Source organism: Falco cherrug, chromosome 4, assembly GCF_023634085.1.
Source record: "Falco cherrug isolate bFalChe1 chromosome 4, bFalChe1.pri, whole genome shotgun sequence".
NCBI lineage: Eukaryota > Metazoa > Chordata > Aves > Falconiformes > Falconidae > Falco > Falco cherrug.
In genome coordinates, this window is record NC_073700.1 from 99,199,315 (window position 1) to 99,218,380 (window position 19,066).

General features: G+C 41.0%; 1 protein-coding gene across 1 annotated transcript in view; it reads right to left on the minus strand.

The window, feature by feature from the left end:
• The window catches only part of TMEM108 (transmembrane protein 108), a 167,503-nt gene extending 153,432 nt beyond the window's left edge, over positions 1–14,071 (minus strand). The window contains exons 1-2 of the mRNA XM_055708540.1: positions 13,873–14,071; positions 5,307–5,437 (exon numbers count right to left, since the gene is read on the minus strand). The gene's annotated coding sequence lies outside the window, so the exon portion shown is untranslated. The remainder of the gene's footprint in view (positions 1–5,306; positions 5,438–13,872) is intronic.
• Between the last annotated feature and the right edge of the window lie 4,995 nt (positions 14,072–19,066).

Genomic DNA, 19,066 nt, shown 5'->3' on the forward strand with positions numbered 1-19,066 from the left:
ATGTAAGGAGGATTTTTTTTTAAAAAAAGATGAAAACAGAAACAAAAAAAGAGAAGGTTGTATCACAAGTAGGGCTTAAAAAATGTATTTTTAGTAATTTAACATTCAATTAACAGCACAGATACAGAAATAAATATGCAAGTCACACTGTATACATTTGCAACATTTTCTGTACTGACTTAATTTCCAGCATGGTAAACTTAAAGGGATCTCTTTCGCACAACAAGGTGATGCTGTCTCAGCTGCAACCTCACCTTTGCAGACTGACTAGAATTTAAAAGTTCAGTTTGGCCTCTTTCTTGGAAGAAGCTGAACTCCAAATCTGAGTGTCTCCTGAATTTCTGTAGTTTTCTGTACTCCATTTACTATTTTCAGTTCTATTCCTGAACACCACATAGTTGAAACAAAGTGTGACCTTTTTACTCACTTTAAATCTGACCTAGAAATGCACAGTTGAAATTCAACAGATGGATCCTGAATCTAACTGAGGATAGGAGTGGTATAGCCTATTCATTCTGCAGAAAGATCAACCCACTGGTGTAAGAGTATTGAGTGAATAGTCAAGTCTGGTGCTTGGTTTTAGAAGTGGAATTTAGTTCTCTGCTTTGCACGATCCTGGGCTAATCTCAGTGGTCATCTGTATAGGGGGGTGGGATAAGAGCATTTCCATACCTCACGTAGCTATAAGGTTGTCCTCAAAACCATGACTCATGGGTTGTGAGGAACCTGAGGCTAAATAAGTAGACACCTAAAAGTGTCCCAGTTTTTGTTTCTGTTTAGCAAGAAACCAGAGGAAGCACTACGCATCCTGCATAACCAGGTGCCCGCTTCTTTCGTTTTACTAGTATTTGTGGAGTCTATTAGATTAGTCTCATAGCAAGTTTATCTTTATATCAGATTTCCCTGTCTGATTTTACACAGTATAGCAGTTTACTTTTATACCAGCTATCAAACAAGAGCTCACACTCCCAAACTTCTCCCCTTACTGGTTACTGGTGAATTCCCCACCACGCTTGACTGCATTTAACTGCACCCGCAAGACACTTCTTGTTTTCATCCACATTGTACTTAGCAGTTGCCTACCACCCCAAAAGAACTGTTATTTCTTACTATTAGGAACAGTAATCAAACTTGTCAAGGCCAGAGCATCAAGTGGAGTGAATTATGCATATTCAATAGCATCAGCATGAACAAAGTGTTACCAAAATAACTGTATTTTCCATCTAGTCACTAGGAAATAATTCCAGCATTCCACATGCAACTTGAATAGATCACTAAGTAGCAACAAGAGTTTAGGCAATCTTTATTGAGTAAAGACTCTCTCCTTGCCGAAAGAAATTAAAAACAAAGTCGTAATAATTCCCACTTGGTGACCCATATAAAAACTAGAAAAACGCACTGTTTTTGATTGCGAAGACTCTGATCTCACTCCATACCACTTTCCTTTTGATGGGTTTTTAAGTATTATATTCTGTGACTAGCATCCAATGTTAGTAGTAATAAATGGAGGCAAGCACAAACACACCTTATTGCTAGTTGGCTCTGTTGTTACTTCTACATCTTTATGTCTGCTTTGGGAGGGCTAACTTCTGAATCTAACTCCTACAGGATTTCGGTCTTGAAGGATCAATGACTTCTAGCATGCTCTCAAGTAGCAACAGGGGAAAAACCTTGGACTGCTAGCTGCTATCTCATCTTTTCACTTCAGGCAGCACTGGGAAACATTGCAAAGCAGAACTTATCATTGGGGACAAGTGATCAAAAGGGCTGAAATTAGAAACGACAGTTTGCCGCTTTCAGCTCAAGTGGAAGTATTATGAAAAAGCATTTCGAATTATGTCACATAGGGCAAGTGTCACTGCAGTTTGTAAGAACTTACTGTGCCAGCTAATGTCATGACAAATTATACTGCAGGACAGACAAGCTGTATGTCACCCTCACTTCCAAAAGCAAAAGGCTTCCCCACACTGTGAAGAGGCTGCTCCAATTTCCAAGTTGATTTAAAGCAAACTGCTTATTCAAATCAAACCAGCATGGAGTACTATAATGACATTACGGGCAATTCTTTGGATCCCTCCTTGCTTGCATAGATGAAATGCTTTGATTCTCCACCACCTTAAAACACAACCACCTCGAGGCTATAGAGTTGCATATGTAAATGGCTGCCTGCAGGTTCCTGAAGCCACTGCTTACCATGCTGATGGGGAAAAAAAAAAAAAAAAAAAAAAATCTCACTGTCCTCTGTGCTCCTGGGTCTGTGCCCATCTAATATTTCTTGCCTCTTTGGTCATATACTTTTTGCAGAAAGGTGCATTTACAATTTATACTGGACCCAGCAAGGTACACAGCATGGTACCCAGCACAATTGATGCCTTGTCAACACATGGGGTCCCTTACTAGTATAAGTGAGTAATAGAAACACCAATTTCAATGCACTAGAAAGGAAAAAAACAGGACTAAGTAATAAGAAAAATCAATTTATTTTATTCATATATTATAAGGAAATCTTTCACTGAACTGTGAACTCCTAGCAAAATGAACTGGTTTTGATTGAACTATCCTGAAGTTTGAAAATAAATGTTTCACTTCTAAGTTACCAGTGCTTCAATATAGAGTCCAAACACATCTTTACGCTCTGCAGAGGAAAAAAAAAAAGAAAAAAAAGCAAGAGCTACAAAACATTGATGAGTTGAAGGAGGTTTTTTATTGTTTTGAAGTTTTCTGGTGCTTATTCAGGCTTTCATTTAAAACTTAGATTGCAAAAAAAACCAACATTAACTGAAACTCACATATCTTCTGTTAATATCAGAACACCTGTGTTGGGTATAAACCAGAAGGTAGTCTATTCTTTCATTTCCTAAGTTTTGCTTGATGTTCCAATCATTTCTCAGCCAAAAAAGGATAAACACACCTAGAAGGCTATCAAGAATAATGCCCACACATAAATGGCAATTCAAAAGTTCAGGGATTCAAGGTCTGGCTCTGATTTAAGCTGCTCTTAGCTCCAGTTATTTATTCTATCCTACAGCTGCAGGGTACCATCCCAAATAGAAGAGTCACTATAGTAGACCATGTCAGGTGCTTTAAAGCACACAGTATACAGCACTGAAAGAGCAATGAAGTTTTAAGTGAAGACCAAGACCATACACAGAAGTAGCTGTGTTGCATGTTCACATTTCCACATGACAACTCTGCAGGGCTAGCAGCTTTTGTTAAAATAAAACTAACAAAGCAACTCAGAGGCTCGAACATTGTTCCTCTAAGTAAGTGCCTATAAATCCAGTTAAGACATTGCAGACACTCTGGCCCTGTACATTTTTCTTAGCCACTAGTACCAGTCCTTTTCAGAAAGGACTCAATTTACGTGCAACTCTGTCTGTCACTGACTCGTGTTCTGAATGGCTGGACTTGAGCTATGTCTGTGTAAGCAGAATTTGCCTCCATGGATTCATTCTCTGTCCTCAGAATGGCTGCTGCAAGAATGCAAATCCTATTTGGAAGGATTACTTGCCACGCAACAGCCAGAGGCCCTGTCCAAGGCTGGGCTCTCTCCCTCACAAAGCAGGACAAACTCTGAAGCTCTGATTCAGAGAAGGACATGATTAAAGCAGGCCAGGTGGCAACACAAAATTGTATTCTCATTTTGCATTTGAGGAACCAAAGCTGTCATTCCCCTCCCACACATTGTATTAGGAATTTGCACTAAAGCTAGGGACTTTGTAAAATGCAAGTGTAAAGACTTTCAAACAAGAAAGCACAGACCAGGCCAGCATTTATACTTGTGGAAGCCGGCAACACCCGGTGGCGATACAGATTCCACTGGAGCACTTGTGTGTGGACACCAGGGGTCACACAAGCATCTGGGAAGGGAAATAAAACTCTTTAGGGAGGTGTTATCTAGACCAGATCTTACAGGTCTTTATGGTCTATCTACATTTCTCCATAACAACAACTACAGAAAATTACTGGAATGTCTCAAGTACTCAAGGGTTTGAATCCATTTTTCCTTCTAAGTTGTATTTACTTTTGCTTATCTTTGCATTTTTCTAAATACTTTACAAGTTTCATTCCTGTTATTTCAGCATACAAGTGAGTACCTCCTGTTTCTACAGCACGCAGTGCCACAGTCTGTTACATTCCCCACCTTAGGAAGAGGATCACTTCAATTAGTTCTTCCACAAAAGAATGAGAGGCATGAAGAAGAATACCATGCTTGTGAAAATGGCAGACTGCTAATACTGGACACTGTTGGCTAGTATTTCTGTACGCCATAGAAGCAACGGCAGTGCACTGCCCCAGCACAGATTGTTACCTCATCATTCAACACTGGCTGGTGAAAATGGAGAAACAGCGTCATGCTGACTTCAGCTGAAAGTCTTCTCTGGGTTAAAGCAGAAACCAGCTAAGTCCAGTTGTGACGGCCCCTTTTTGTAACAGGGCAACTGCCTGATTTGAGCTCCCAAATAACACAGAGCTGGTGTTTTGGGTTTGCATTTGCTCTGTAGCAATCTTGTGTTGGTCAAAATTGTTAGAATATGAAGTCCCATGTATCCATCCCCCAGCCACACAGAACTACTTCTTGGAAACAAGAAATTTTACTTTTACATTAGTTCGCTTCGTGTATCTCTCAAGTGCTTCTACCAGTCCCAAATAAGTTTTTGAAAATCTGTGTTGTGTACCTTCCATGAAAACAACTCAGTACAGGAAGCATTCCGTGTAAATGACAGTACACCCAGGTATCAGGCAAAAACTTGCCAAGAAAATGCACCAAGCTCTCCACCACCCTCATCTTAAACCAATATGTAACAAATCTTAATGGAATAGGAAAAAAAAATGCAGCAGCTTTTGTAGACAAACCATATAACAACCCTGAAAGCGAAAGAACACTAAGACTTCACAAAGAAAATGGCGTAACTTGCATCTTCAGTTAGACACATTTTCTGGCATACAACTCTGAGATACTTTCTCCTGATTCTCCACTTCAGTCTACAGCAATTAATAAGCACATAAAAGAAAGAAATAGACAACTTGTAGAGTCATCTGAACAGACATTTTATATTACAAAACTTAGATTTTTACAGGTCCCGAGGATCCACATTTGTCACCGACTTCTGAAAGTTGAGGCCTTTTGGGTCTGAATATAGTCCAGTTATACATTAACTATAGGCTACAGTTACTAGCAATGAGCCACTAGACTGAACCAGCTTTGGAGAACACCTCCATTGCCATCTTGGGCAGTGCCACAACAGAGAGCTGCACTGCACCGAAGAGAAACAAACCAGCAGAAAAATCCTTGTGTGTCTTACCTTGTAATGGGAAGAGCAGATGCCTTCAAACATGCCTGTATCCGTACAGTCCATTGGTTCAGATCTTCCTGGTAATAGCAACTCTTCCAAATTCTTAATCTTCTTACTTTTAATCGGACTGCTGGTGCAACCTGTAAATTTAGAGAAGTGGGTGTGTTATTCCAAGGTGTTTATTAATCTTATTCTACAAGGCATTAAATTTAAACACATATGGCTCTATGCCACATTGCTCCTATTGCTCTCCAGAGCTTTCAGTGTAATGGATTACAGACCACAGTGTTTCTGTAGGTTATTGATTTTTAGGAATGTAAGTAGAGGATTCTTTAGGATTTCTTTGCAGACTTTCCAGAACATCACATTCCATATGTGTATATCTTACATATTTGAGAACAGCTCCTACCTTATGAAATTCAAACACTTTACTGTACAAAAAAAATGGCATAACTTGCTTCTCTGAATTGTCAATTTATCTGTCAAAGGTTGATTCTTGTGGAAAGGAAGTAAGTTACATTTAAATACTAGCTCAGGAATAGGAATGCTATTAATTTGAGAAACTGGAGGTTGAAAGAGTGGCCAAGATTTATATTCAGCAATTAAGGTAACAAAAAAAGAAAAAAGCCTTCCAAAAATGTGACTTTGAATGCTGTCAAGGGTTTCGGGAGCAGAGCAAATTAGGGAGACAGTAGGAAAATTCAGTCAGAGAGATGTTTTTTAGTAGAAATACTCAGAAAATCACAGTGAGATTCCTCAAATGTATCTACAGATGCAGTGCCTTCTAGGTATTTAAATTTGGTCATGCAAACCAAGAGGACCTCTGAAAACCAAGCAACAGGTTCACTGCTTAGGCACTACAGTTTTCATCAGCAAAAGCTGTAAGTTTGACTCCCCCACCTGCGAACTTGACAGATACCCCTCCTCCCCCCCTGTATGCAGGATCCACAAGCAGAATGAACTTTTACGGTGGATTTTACCAAAGTATATTTTAGTTTCATGACATTTCAATTAAACAATGGAGTGCAGTTATCTCTTTACTGGCAGACAGGCAGTCCACGTTAGCTCAGATCTGCTTTGCTGAGCTGTGTTCGGCTTCTCAAAGCATTTGACTGTTTTGAGATTTCACCAGACACCCCTGGCTCCAGCACCACGACACAGAAAGTGGGATGCACAACACCTGCTGCTTTCCGCATTTTGGCTGCTGCTGCTGCTGCTGCTTAAAATCTACTGCTTTCTACAGAAACTGTTTACAAGTATTTCAAAGGTTAGCATAGCTCTGTGTATGTATGGTTTGTAGCGTACACATCTTACCAGGCCACTCTCTCCCCCCATCCCTTTTTTACGATGGAAAAGTGAAAATTAGTGGCTTTGTTTTCACCTTGTTTGCTCAGAACGCCTAAAAATCATCAGCAATGGTATTTCAGACTATATTACCATGTGTAGTTTTACATCCTGCTGTAACTTCCTGCCACAGAGGATGGCACACGGGGCCACTCAGTCCCTGCATGGCAGAGCTGGCATGTCACACACTGATAGTGCAAGGCACTAAATCTGATTTAATTGCCATTTAAACCTGGAACTCCTGATGGAGCCAGAAAATCCTTGATGCTGGGAGATGTTTCAAGTCGGCGGTGCCCCTTCCTCGATGCAGACAGATCTCAGATCTGAAAGGTCGTGCACAATTATGCTGGAGCCCTTGACTCTGAATCTCCAGAAAACGACCAATGTGCGTAGGCTCTCCTCCTCCCTCTGAGGGCTTTCAGGACTTGGTATCAGTGAAATACAAGGTTTGTCTTTCAGAAGTACTGGCTAAAACGAGAGCTGGGACTTAACATGAGAAAAAAAGATACAACATTCATTCTTAGAAATTAAGCATCCCTCACTGTGCAGGCCATCTATAGATTCCAGACTGTATTTACATTTGGTCCATGGTTTGGGACCTCTCTAAGTAGGACAAAACCTTTCTTGTTGTGGCAGCGGGGCATGTAGAGACTGGCATGGGGAATTGGTTTGTATTGTGATTCTACCATACATTACAATCTTACGTCATGCTTGTGTCATTTGGGCATAATGCTGTATCACTCTTGTAAATAAAAATTCCAATGTAATATCAAATATCTACAGGTAAGTAAATCTGGTATTAAAACATGAAACCCTCCTGCCATCTCAGACCTGCTGGATAAAATAGAGCCTGTAGGTCAGGACCAACAGCCATCAAGTCTCCTTGGCGTTACACAGCCAACCATCTCAGTGAGGAGGTGATCAATCTCCGTGTCCCTGTAGCACCAAGGAGACCTGAAGCAAGCAGTGTCCAGACAGAGGAGAGTAGATGTTGTCCTTTGGATGGTGGGCCAAAGAGGTACTTCACTGAACCATGGATTAGATCACTCAACTTGGCAGGAAGAGGCAGCAGGTTAAGAAAAGGGACATGTGGGACATAGGCTTTGGCATATGCCTGGATGCAGGTAAAGAGAACTGTGAAGTGTACCACTCCTACAACACTACTGAAGAACTGATTACAGCTCAATGGAAAAACTGGTTGTCACGTGCCAAAGTCCTATAGAGTAAGGACTCCGTGTATGCAATCATGTCAATTATGTGACTGCAGGGATAGGTAGGAGGGTAGCCTGCATTAGAGAACAGAAAGGAATGAGCCAACAGCAGCAAGCACGATAGAGTGAAAAGACATCTAAAACTTTTTTGTTGGTTGATCACCAAGATCGATTACCCTCAGGATGCACAGGCTCTGCTCAAACACTGACAAACAGAAATGAACTAGAGATCCCCTTGAATATACCATTACAAATAGAATGCTACAATACTATTTTGTATTCAAACCTTGGATATATACACTATTTCTAGTCCTTTGTGTATAATACTGTTACTATTTTACAGTGTTTTCCTACATACTGATAGACATTACATGAACCACAGAAAGTGCAGGTTAACTAAAAAAAACCTCCAAGAGTGTCTTCAAGTGTCTGGTTACACGATCTGCTGTTAACTATTTACTCAGAAACTGAAGCAAACTGAGCTGTTGGAGAGATAACATACATCTTTATTAGCTACTGTCCTGATTTCAGTAACACTGTTAATCTACAAAGGTATAAAAAAAAAAAAAAAAGCTGAGCAAAGGAGCATTAGCAATATGTAAAAATGATCGCAGTGCTTTCAACTCCACTCAGAGTTGTTAGCTCTGCCTCTTAAAATCTTAACATGCAAAAACCTGATCGTAGTATTCCTGTGTGTGCTCCTGTACAGAGAGTACTCTACCTGCACCTCTCTACTATGAAGTTGCACAACATGCTTTAACAGCTTGGCAGATATCATACGGATCACACCTCTGAAATCTTTGAATAGGAACACCACTGACCAAGAAAATCCCTCTATTTTATGTCTTGGGTGGCTTTCAACCTTCTGGAAGAAAAAACACAACAGACAACATACAGCAAGGGTAGACAGGTACTGCTCCATTGACTTTGATTGACCTACTTACAGCGGATGCAGGTCTGGACCAATGATAAAGACAAACTATTTCTCAAATATGAAGAACTCCCAGTGCACCTGTGTTATTTCCAAACATGAAAGAGTTATATGCTCAAATGTACATGCACATAATGAAGCTTGCACAACATCCATTTCAGGACCATCATAAAGGACTCTTAAATGTAGTCCTGCATCATCTATTCTTGAGGACTACTGCTGAATGCCAGTGATCTTCTAAGTGATGACAGAAGGCTTCTTTCGGCACCAATTCCCCCCATGTCTTCCACAGCTAATATACTATACTAGTGTCATGAAACTATGTTTGCTCCTTTGAAGCATCATGATCCTTCCTGGAAAAGTCTGCCTTAATAGACAGAGATTAGTAACGCAACATGAGCTGCCCAGAAAAACTTTTCTTTGTCATACCAGTACTGCCAGAACTACACCATTGCAAAGACAGTTGAAAAGGAAAGCATCCTGGCTGCCCTGGAAGCGTATATACCAATCTCAGAATAAAACTCACACATCTTTTTTGATTCATATTAATATCATCATTTACAGTTGCAGGGTACATTAAAACCTATTTAAACTACCAAGCATAGAAGCACTTGTGGATTGACATTCAAGACTGTGGTCTTCCCCCAACAGCATTATTATGAGGCTGAGGTCAACCAGCCTGCTGCAACCACCATACTGGCTATAGTTGCCTGCATTCCTCTACACACTACCATCCCCCCAATCCCTTCTTCTACCATTTCCTCTTTGTCATTTTCCTCTGCTTCCTCCCTTCTCCTTTTGTACCAGGCCAGGTTAGAGGCCAACTGGCTGGGAAAACAGCTTTGCAGAGAAAGACCTGGGAGCCACAATGGAAAAGCTGACCATAAACCAGAGGGGTGCCCTTCTGACAAAGAAGGGAAAGTAAAGAAGCTGGAGCCAGACTTTTCTTAGGGATGTGCAATGAAAAAACAAGATGAAACAGGCACAAACCAAAACACAAGCAATTTCATTTAAACATAAGAAACTCTTGCAGTGAGAGCGTGGTCCAACGCAGGTACAGGTCACCCAGGCTGCAGAGTCTGGATCCCCAGAGACTGGAGTTATTCAAAACCCAGCTGAACAGAGTCCTGTGCAACCTGCTCTAAATGCTATAAGCCGAGGGTTGGACCAGACAACATTCAGAGGTCCCTGCAACCTCAGCCATTTTGTCAGCCTATAAAGAAAATAATTAGGGAACAGTTTAAGAAATATGTTACTGACATGGTTAAGGTGAAAATCTGATCCTGAACAGTGGGACAAGAATTTCATTTGAGGCCTCCACACTTTATGGATGGAAGGGACTGATGAAACAATGACTTTGAAAATTAACCTAGAGTTAGAGATACTCCTAGATGCTCCTTACTCTAAGAATCACGCAACTTCTCTTGTGCTTTCCAGAGAAGAAAAAGCTGCAGCGGTCACTGCTGCTTGCAGTAAGACCAGTAGCTCTGCTTGCAGCATTTAATGCATTGCCCAGTTGTGGCATTATGTTTATGTATTGCCCTTTAGATCACGCTCCCAAACAAAAACTACCAAAGCAATTTTAGTTAGCAAACCTTTTCCTCAGCATCACAGTACACTGCATAAAACCTGCTTTCTGACGCAGAAGAAATTATGAACAAGCAGAGAGAAGAACTTGCCCCCACAATAACGAACAAGTTAGACCTTTACCCAGTGCTCAAGAGAGCTTTGCAAAGGAAAACTAGTAAGTGTGGCAGCTCATACACTTCTTTCTATCAGAAAACCAAAGGTCACAACGACTGCTTTAGCTACAGATTACATGTATTGTCATCAGTGGCAAGGGCTACGCAGTATCAAGCAGAGATGCATCATGTTCTTATCCAAAGAGATGGCTACATGTTCTGCATAATCCAGTTCCTCAGTCAACCAGGAACAAGAGATGGGTTGTTCTTTCCCATACCCATCACTCCTTATTGCAGTGTTACCCTATTCCTGTCATTAATGATCTATAGGTAAACATCTCTAACCTCAACGTTCTGAGTTCTAGTACCTCAAACTTGAGCTTGAAAATCTTTATTTACAACAGGCTACAAAGTAGGTCTAAAATTACAATCTGGTCTCACTCCTGTTTCTTTTGAAGAATAACTCAGTCCTCAGTCAGACAATAGTCAACTATGAAGCTTTTTCGGTAGATACTAGATTAGGAACTTAACAGCAATTTTCCTTTTTCCTATTTTGTATATTTCCTGTGGCCAGCATGTGCCTCTAGCAGAGTTACTTGCAGTTACCCTCCAGTAACTATGCTGCTTAATGGCTTCCTCTGAATAATGCAGGGAATGGCAAGATAGTTTTTGGTTCACTTTAATTTCTACTGATTTTAAGTTAACCATCTTCAGTATCACAGTCATAAATTCACATCCTATCACTCAAAGGCAATCTCTTGCAGGCACCACATTGTCTTCAGCTGTGCTCCACCACACAGCTGAGCATTGGATGCAAAACCCTAGTATTTATTCACGAATTTATTGGTTATTAATTCATTTTGTTGCTTAGTAGATAAAAGCCAGGCATACCAGTTCATATATTCCACAAACAAGGATGTAATGAAACAATTCAGTGAAAGTTTTTACACAGATGCATTAACTCTGACCAGAATAAATAATTTGCAAGTACATATGCTAGAATTTGTGTGTACATTAATTGCCTCTATATACCTGGCAACTGATCAATCCATTTTAGAGCACAGCCAAAACCTCTGGTCTAGCGATAATCCTCAGAGAATTATTTGTTTACCTGCAGTGAGCTAGACTGGAGGATGAGTTGGTTGATGCAACTGAGGTCTGTTGCATGCCCTCTGAGGGATCCAGCTTAGCTAAACTTTTGCTATGGGCAGCTGCAGGCTGTGAAGAAATGCAATCTGTGCTGATTCAGCTTATCTGCTAAGGCAGAACAGCTCTGGCAAGACCTCTAAGGGAAGGCAGCACCAGAGCAGATGCTACAGCACAAGCACTTAGGAATATTGCCTCTTTTTGCCAGGAGAGGAAAGATTGCCCAGTGTTTTGAAACTTTTTAAGGCAATCAGTGTCAATACATAAAGTGTCTATAATGTATGCTTATTATTGCAGCTACTTTAGCATTATATTGGCACGTCAGTTTTATTAGCAGAAATAAAAGGCTTTGCCAATAATAAACTTGTTTTATTTTATTCTGCATTATGGTGTTGTAACTGCAAATCCTGTATACAATCGCATAATTGAATCTCTACCAGTGTAACACTTGTAATTGCCTTCCCTCTTTCCTTAATCTCTCCAGTGGAAAGTTCAAACTATTCCATATCTGGCATTAATCCAGAGAACATCAGTTTACAAGGACAGAGTAAATTCCATCAGTCCTAATAGGATTAAAGGTATTTCTGCAATTTTAAAATCCTGAGAAGCAACAATTTTTTTTAAAGGAATAGGTGGTCTTCAAACAGTTGATTAGCATGGTCCACCATAATCAGAATAGGTAGGGAGAAATTTACCATTATAATTTCACTGTATCTGCATCAAAGATTACTTTACGATTAGGATTTATAGTAAGTCTGCTATATAAACTAGAGGAGAATAGGTCACTCTGGGACAACAACATAGTAGGCAATATCCACTTGCTTGCATGTGTAGATTTAGGTCTAATTAATACAGATTTTAAGTCAAGTCACTAGAATATTTTCAAATACAGGTAGTGTCACTGTTACTATACTGTTACCTATTCCTTCAATTTATCTGGTTAAAATCACTCAGCAATGTAAGAGTCGGAACCTAATATAGATTTGAATGGCTGCATCTGCTTTCCAGGGGTACTTCTGCAGAGCATCAGGAGAAAATCATAGCTTTTTTTAAATTTGCTTTTGAATTGCATTCCTTAATCTCCTATTCTGCCCCCCCCCCCCAAAGAAAAAAAAAGCCAGCTGTTAAAATGACAGCCTCATTCACCAGAAGCATATTCCCATTGCTGATTTACCTCCTGAGGCAGTCAAAGGGTCATTTTTAAACATTAACTTGTCAATAGGATAAAGAGGGACTGATCCTGCTTGCTTTAATTAGCAGCTATTTCCACAGAAGCCTCTCCATAAAAAGGACTCCCTCCACAGACCTTGAATGTATGGCTGCTTCCTGCAGTTGAGAGAGGTGGGTTTTCTCTTAGATTACATATTTTGCACTTCTGCACAGGCACAACCATTTATTCATAGCACAGTTCGGCTTCCTTCCCATTTTTTCCTGAAGAAGTCAGTTCAATCCTTAATTACTTATCCATAGTTGGTTTATCTCTGTTATAACCCATATATTCAATGTATGCTTTAAAATATTTTCCTGAAACAGTCATCTGGCCCCTCCTACTATATGAGAGAAATATATGAAGGCTTTCTCTCGTGAACTGCCTAGATAAAAGGTACTGCCTATCACAGTACTACAACAGGCTTTTTCAATGGGCTATGCTTCAAGACCGGTTTAAAAAAGGATGCAGTCTTTCATGCGGTGCTCTACTTTAAATACAGTATGCAAGCCACAGGCTCCCAGTTCATTACGATATGGAGCAGTCTCGTGCCTTCGGTTGTGTATTACCGATCCGCATCTCGGCAAACACACTCACTAGTCACGACAAGCACCTTGTAGCACCTGCTTAAAAAAATTAAACATCTTGCCTTCCACAAGAGATACGATGCTATTCATGCAGCCACAGGTATTAACGTCACCCTCCCTCCCAGCTCCCACCCATTCAAAAAGAGTGGAAATAATCCATACGCGATTTCCACTACGTGCCTACCCCTGAAACTGCTTATTCACATACAGCCGAGCCCACCGAGCCGCAGGAAAGCTACAATGATGCAATGCTTTTTAAACTAGCAGCGCAAAGCCCTAAGCAGCTGCCGCTTCCGATCATATTTCATAAAATACGTGGAATAAGAAGAGAACCGATAAACCAGCGCATCTCGGGAGCGGAGCCCCCGCCTCACCCCTCGCTCCAGAGCCCGTGATGCCGAACCCACCCCGCAGCACCCGCCCCGGCGGACGAGCCCCGGGAAGGAGCCGGCGGCTGCCGCTCTTACCTCAGGCGCGGCGCCGGCGGCTCCCCCCGCGCTGCGGAGCGGGCGGCGCTGCTGGCGGGCACGCACGGCCGCGCGCTGCTGCTGCTCCCGCTCCCCGCGGCGCGGGCGGGGCTCCCGCCGGCCCGGCCTCCCCGGGAAGCGGCGCCGGCTGCGGCGCGGGGGAGGCGGCGGCGGCGGCAGCCCCGGTGCGGAGCCGCGGGAGGCGCGGGCAGCGAATGTAAATGAGGAGCCGGTGTTGCGGCAGCGGCTGGGAGGCGGATTAGGGCAGGGTTTTACAGGGGCTGTACGGGATTAGCCGTAATTGGGCCGGCAGGGGAAGTCCGGAACGGGCGGGGGGGGCAGGCTGGAAAGGTTAAATGCACGGCACAAGCTGCTGACAGGAGTTCGGCGTTACAAAGAGATTACAGGTGGCTGCTACAGCGGTTTGCTCCACGCAGGCCCTTTTGCTACAAGCAGTGGGTTGTTTGACATTCTGGTAGCGTTTTACTGCTCTTACTTAGGCCAGGGCTCGCCTGTTCGCAGGGTAGCTCTGACAGTTTCGAGCCTGGCTGGAGGAGACACACGCCCCCAGCCCTAGAGGGTATTTGCCACCACCGAGCGAGCGTTTGTTCTGTAGGTACATCGTGTGGCTGCTCGGAGGGAAACTGCGCCTCGGAAGTGCAGATCCAGCAAGAGTGCCAGCTCCCATCCCACATCCCTTCCAGTTTAACGCCTTACCCTGTTCCACTACTGCTTGCTGCACGTTTTAAGCCTTTGTTCCTCTTCCCTCGTTAACTGAAATATTTATCGGTTTGTATTTTTCTGTATTCGCTAATAGAAGGTAACATCCTACTCTCTTGTTCTGGGTTTTCTATTGCCATATAATTATTAACAGCCAACACAAAGCTGCTAGCTACATCTGTCTTTTGCCAGTGTAGGCATCTTACTTGTTATTTCTTATTACTTCAATGGAAATGATGAGCGTGTCAAGTACCCACCAAGAGCGGAAAGTGGTATGTGCAGCTTCAGACATATGTGATAGGTCATAGCAATCACTGAATAGTTTGCGTTGGAAGGGACCTTTAGAGGTCATCTAGTCCAACCCCCCTGCAACCAGCAGGCACATCTTCAGCCAGATCAGGCTGCTTGGAACTCCACCCACCCTGACTTTGAATGTTTCCAGGGATGGGGCATCTACCACCTCTCTGGGCAACCTGTTCCAAGCATTTCAGCACCATCATGGGGAAAAAAAAAATCATCCTTATATCTACTCTGAACCAACCCTCTTTGTTTAAAAAGTCTGTTCCCCTCTTTCTTTACCAGCCTTCTTTAAGTACTTGAAAGGCCACTGTAAGGTTTTCCCAGCTGCCTGATCGCTCAGCATTTCATTCCAAAGGCTCTGCAATCTTTGCAGTCTTCTTTCTGATTAAAGAAAGAGTTGCTACTGGTAAAATATTATGAACATTGAAACTATGGATTATTCAATGAGAGTTTCCTTTATCCATGCAGGAGCATCAACCACTGTCTTGTTTTTACCGCTTTCCCTTCTCTCTTCTTCTTTTGTCCAGTATTTTCTTTAAGTTGCTGCATACTAATAAAAAATGAATGGCTGAATACATGTCATACACCAACAATTAACGACATCTGTAGTCAGTTATGTTTTCAAATCATGGTAAAAATATTAAATAATTAGGCTAAATGTGCTAATTGAGCTGTAATAATGGAGTATCCCATTACTGACTAGAAAGCATAATATTCCCAGCCTCCTATATGATGATCAGATAGACAGGAGGACAATTTCTCAGCTCAGCATCCTCAATTACATCTGCCAGTTTGTGGATACTCCAGTTTACAATGCCCAAACTAAGTAAACTGATCGCCAGCTTATAGGCTCCAGATCATAGTCAATAACGTTAAGAGTTATAGAGGAGGAGAGAGAATTAGCGGTCCAGAGTTTGGCAACAAAAGGTCTGTATAGGTAAAATACATTTTTCCATCTACATTAAGTGCCCAACTAAGGACTGCAAAAATTCTAGCTGTAAATGCCCAGTTCAGCTTTGTAATAGGCAGTGCTTTCTAGCAACTAGTGGGATCAAGCATGTCCTCCCCGAGGAAACTTATCTTGCCCACAAACCCTTTAAAAATTCCTTTTTCTGGATTTTATGCACTTACTGTACCTTTGCTAGCAGTGAAGTTGGTAGTAGCGGGAATATTACTGGAAGTGGGTAACAGAGGACTTCAGATCCTAGTCTGATGGAGTAGACCTGATGCAGAAGCAGTGTTGGAAATGGAGTAACTGTTCTTAGATCAAGAAGAACAGGGATTTTTTTCACTAGAAATTAAACCTTAGTCCAGATTCAAAGAGAAAAGGAGCTTCGGTTTGCCTAATCATCCTGCTGCCCTATATAGAAAAAGATAACAGTCCAAAGGTAAAAAGCACCCCTATGCTCCACACAGAGGGGATTTGTTTGGCAGAATGTCCATCAATTCTGTTAATCTTTTAAAGTAATTTTGTTCTGTAAAAGCTTTTTTTTCTATAGCTGCTTAGTGCAATTCAGGAGGAAATCTCAGCTGCTGAGGAAACATCCTAGTGTTCACACAGAGCACATATGAAAACGATGTTTCAGAGAAATCATTTGTCTATGTTTAAGATGACTGAGGTTAACCACTTTAAGGCCATTTAGTAATTTATTTTTAACTAGCCAGCAATAGTTATTCATAGGTTAAAAGATATTTTCTGAAGAAGACTGAGGTTCAGCCTCTTCAGAGATCTAGAAGCTAAAAAGAGGTTATGGCTTGTCTCTGGTCAAAACCCAGCAACATTGGCTCCTTTGAGGCACTATAATTCATAAGTAATTATAAAGAACAAATAAGAAGGACTGGAATTTCTTCATCACTGGAACAAAATTAATTTTGATGTTATAACTATAGTTATAAGAAATTTAAAAAATCCTCATGGGATTTGTGAAAGCACAAGACATGACTCATCCTTGTACCTAATGAAAAATCAAAAAAGGAGTTCCAAACCAAAATAAATGGCAATTTTCAGTGCATAGAGAATCAACATTTAACTACTTTAGATACAAAGTAAAATTTGTCTTTGTAAAATGGATGGAAGTTGTAAAGTGGGATGAACGAGGGTATATACATGAGTTCTTTGTCCTTGAAGTACTCCTTAGCAGTCAAGAGAACTGAAGCCTGATAGAACTCTACCACCTTCAAAGTATCTGGATGAGGTGCACAAGCAACACTGATCCAGTGTTAATAACCCATTCATGTAGGAGCCGGGGGAAGTCAGGTTTCTCTTTCTGAGACTGCCACCAAGCTAGAACATTTTTTTGACAAGCCAGGTCATTTCTCAGACTTCTTTTTCTCTCCTGTCTTTGGCCAGCTTGACTTCAAGCTCCCTGGGATAGACATAGTCTTTAAAAACAAGCGCACAGACTCAAAAAAGTTCCTAATTTCATCTAGGAATAGTAGGCACAATATAAACAAATTTACAGAACCAGAGCCAGCAAACAAATTCCAAATTTTTCAGTGTCCCTTTGAAAATATGCCCCAGCAAGGGTGCTCTCTTGGACAACACAGGAGTGATTCCGTTGCCAACTCCCAGAGCTACAGCCCTGAGGAACCACAGATGAGCCCTCTATGACTGCAGGAATTCCTCTCTGTAAACCAGTCGCATGGTGGGTATCAAACATCCAGCAGGAGCTTATAAATATGCAATTTTTAAAACTGAATCAGTCTGTCCCTGGAAGGAAAAAGTATAGAAAACTTATTACACAGTATTTTTCCACCCCCTTCTTATTCTAGAAGGACTATAATTATTCCCTGTTGCAGGAGCCATACAGTAGTAATCCCTCTCCTCCTACATGCTTCATTTACAACGTGAGAGCTAACAGCCTATTAAGTTTTTAATAAATTACACTAAAATATTGTGTCACTGTTCTAAAAATAAAACCTAGAGATGAGTTGTTAAAGATGTGTTCCTTATGTGCATAAAACTTTGCCTTAAACTACATTTTTTAACAAAAATTTCTTGGCTTATAAACATCTGTGATCATAAATATTTCTTGGAAAAGCACTGGCAGTGAATTTGTAGTATCAGAGTCACTTTTTTAAAGGAGAAAGCTTTTTTCTCTTCAGTATTAATCTCTTTTCCTTTCATCTCAAATTTAATTCATCTCTAGGTCTTTACAAAGTCATGATATTATTCATGTGCTAAGAAGGATAAGGTAGCAGGAAAGAGAGACCTCATGAAGGCTTGATAAAAGTAACAGTAAAAATACTGGGAATAATGTTGAAAATACTGGAGTTTTATTCATTCAGGACCACAACATCTGCCTGAGATTTTAGAAAGTTTTTAAAATAATGCTTCTTATTTTGCATTCGCAGGACAGATTTTGATGGGGAGTTCAGATAACAGGAGGCAGTGGAGTGTGCTTTCACTACTGTCTCTTTTTATTTACGTGTATCCTTAACATTAAGTCCCTGAAACCATAGTTAAGGTATTTAAAGTAGTCTGCTTTTCAGGCATCTTGAACATTCACCTGCTTCACTGACAATCATAGAAGCTATAAATACCTAGCAGCTCTAAGACTGAGTAACATTTACTTAAATCTCTCACCTGGTCCTGGAAGTCTAACATTAAGCCTACAACCTTTAAAAACCTTGACCTTCATATCTGGGGGTTTTCTATCCTTTTCTGTCTCTCACAATCATCCTATAGCACCCCAGAATGATCAGATATGAATGCCAAAGTCATTTACACATAGGACATGCTTATATATTGGATGGCTCCTCAAGCCATTCACAAAGCTTCACAGATTTCATTTTGATGCATATTAACCAGAATGGATTCTCAAAAAGACAGCTTTTAATAGGGGAAAGTTGTTTTTCTGCTGGTTGCATAAACATATCACCAGTCTCTAAGCATTTAATTAAGCAAATATCTTAAAGATGAAAAAGAAGCAATATATTAAAAATCTTCAACAACAACAAAAAAAAATTACCAAAGCTTTCTTTCTCTACAACTCTACAAAAGGTCTCAGCGAGGGAAGAAAAAACCTTAAGCCTTACAGAAGACTCTAGAAGACTTCAAGAGTACTGTTCTTTGGGTAAGACTGCAGCTGTTTAGGTATTCTGCTGAAAAGCATGGAGTATACCATTGAAAAGAGTAAACTAGAATATGAAATTTTCAATGCTCATCACAATT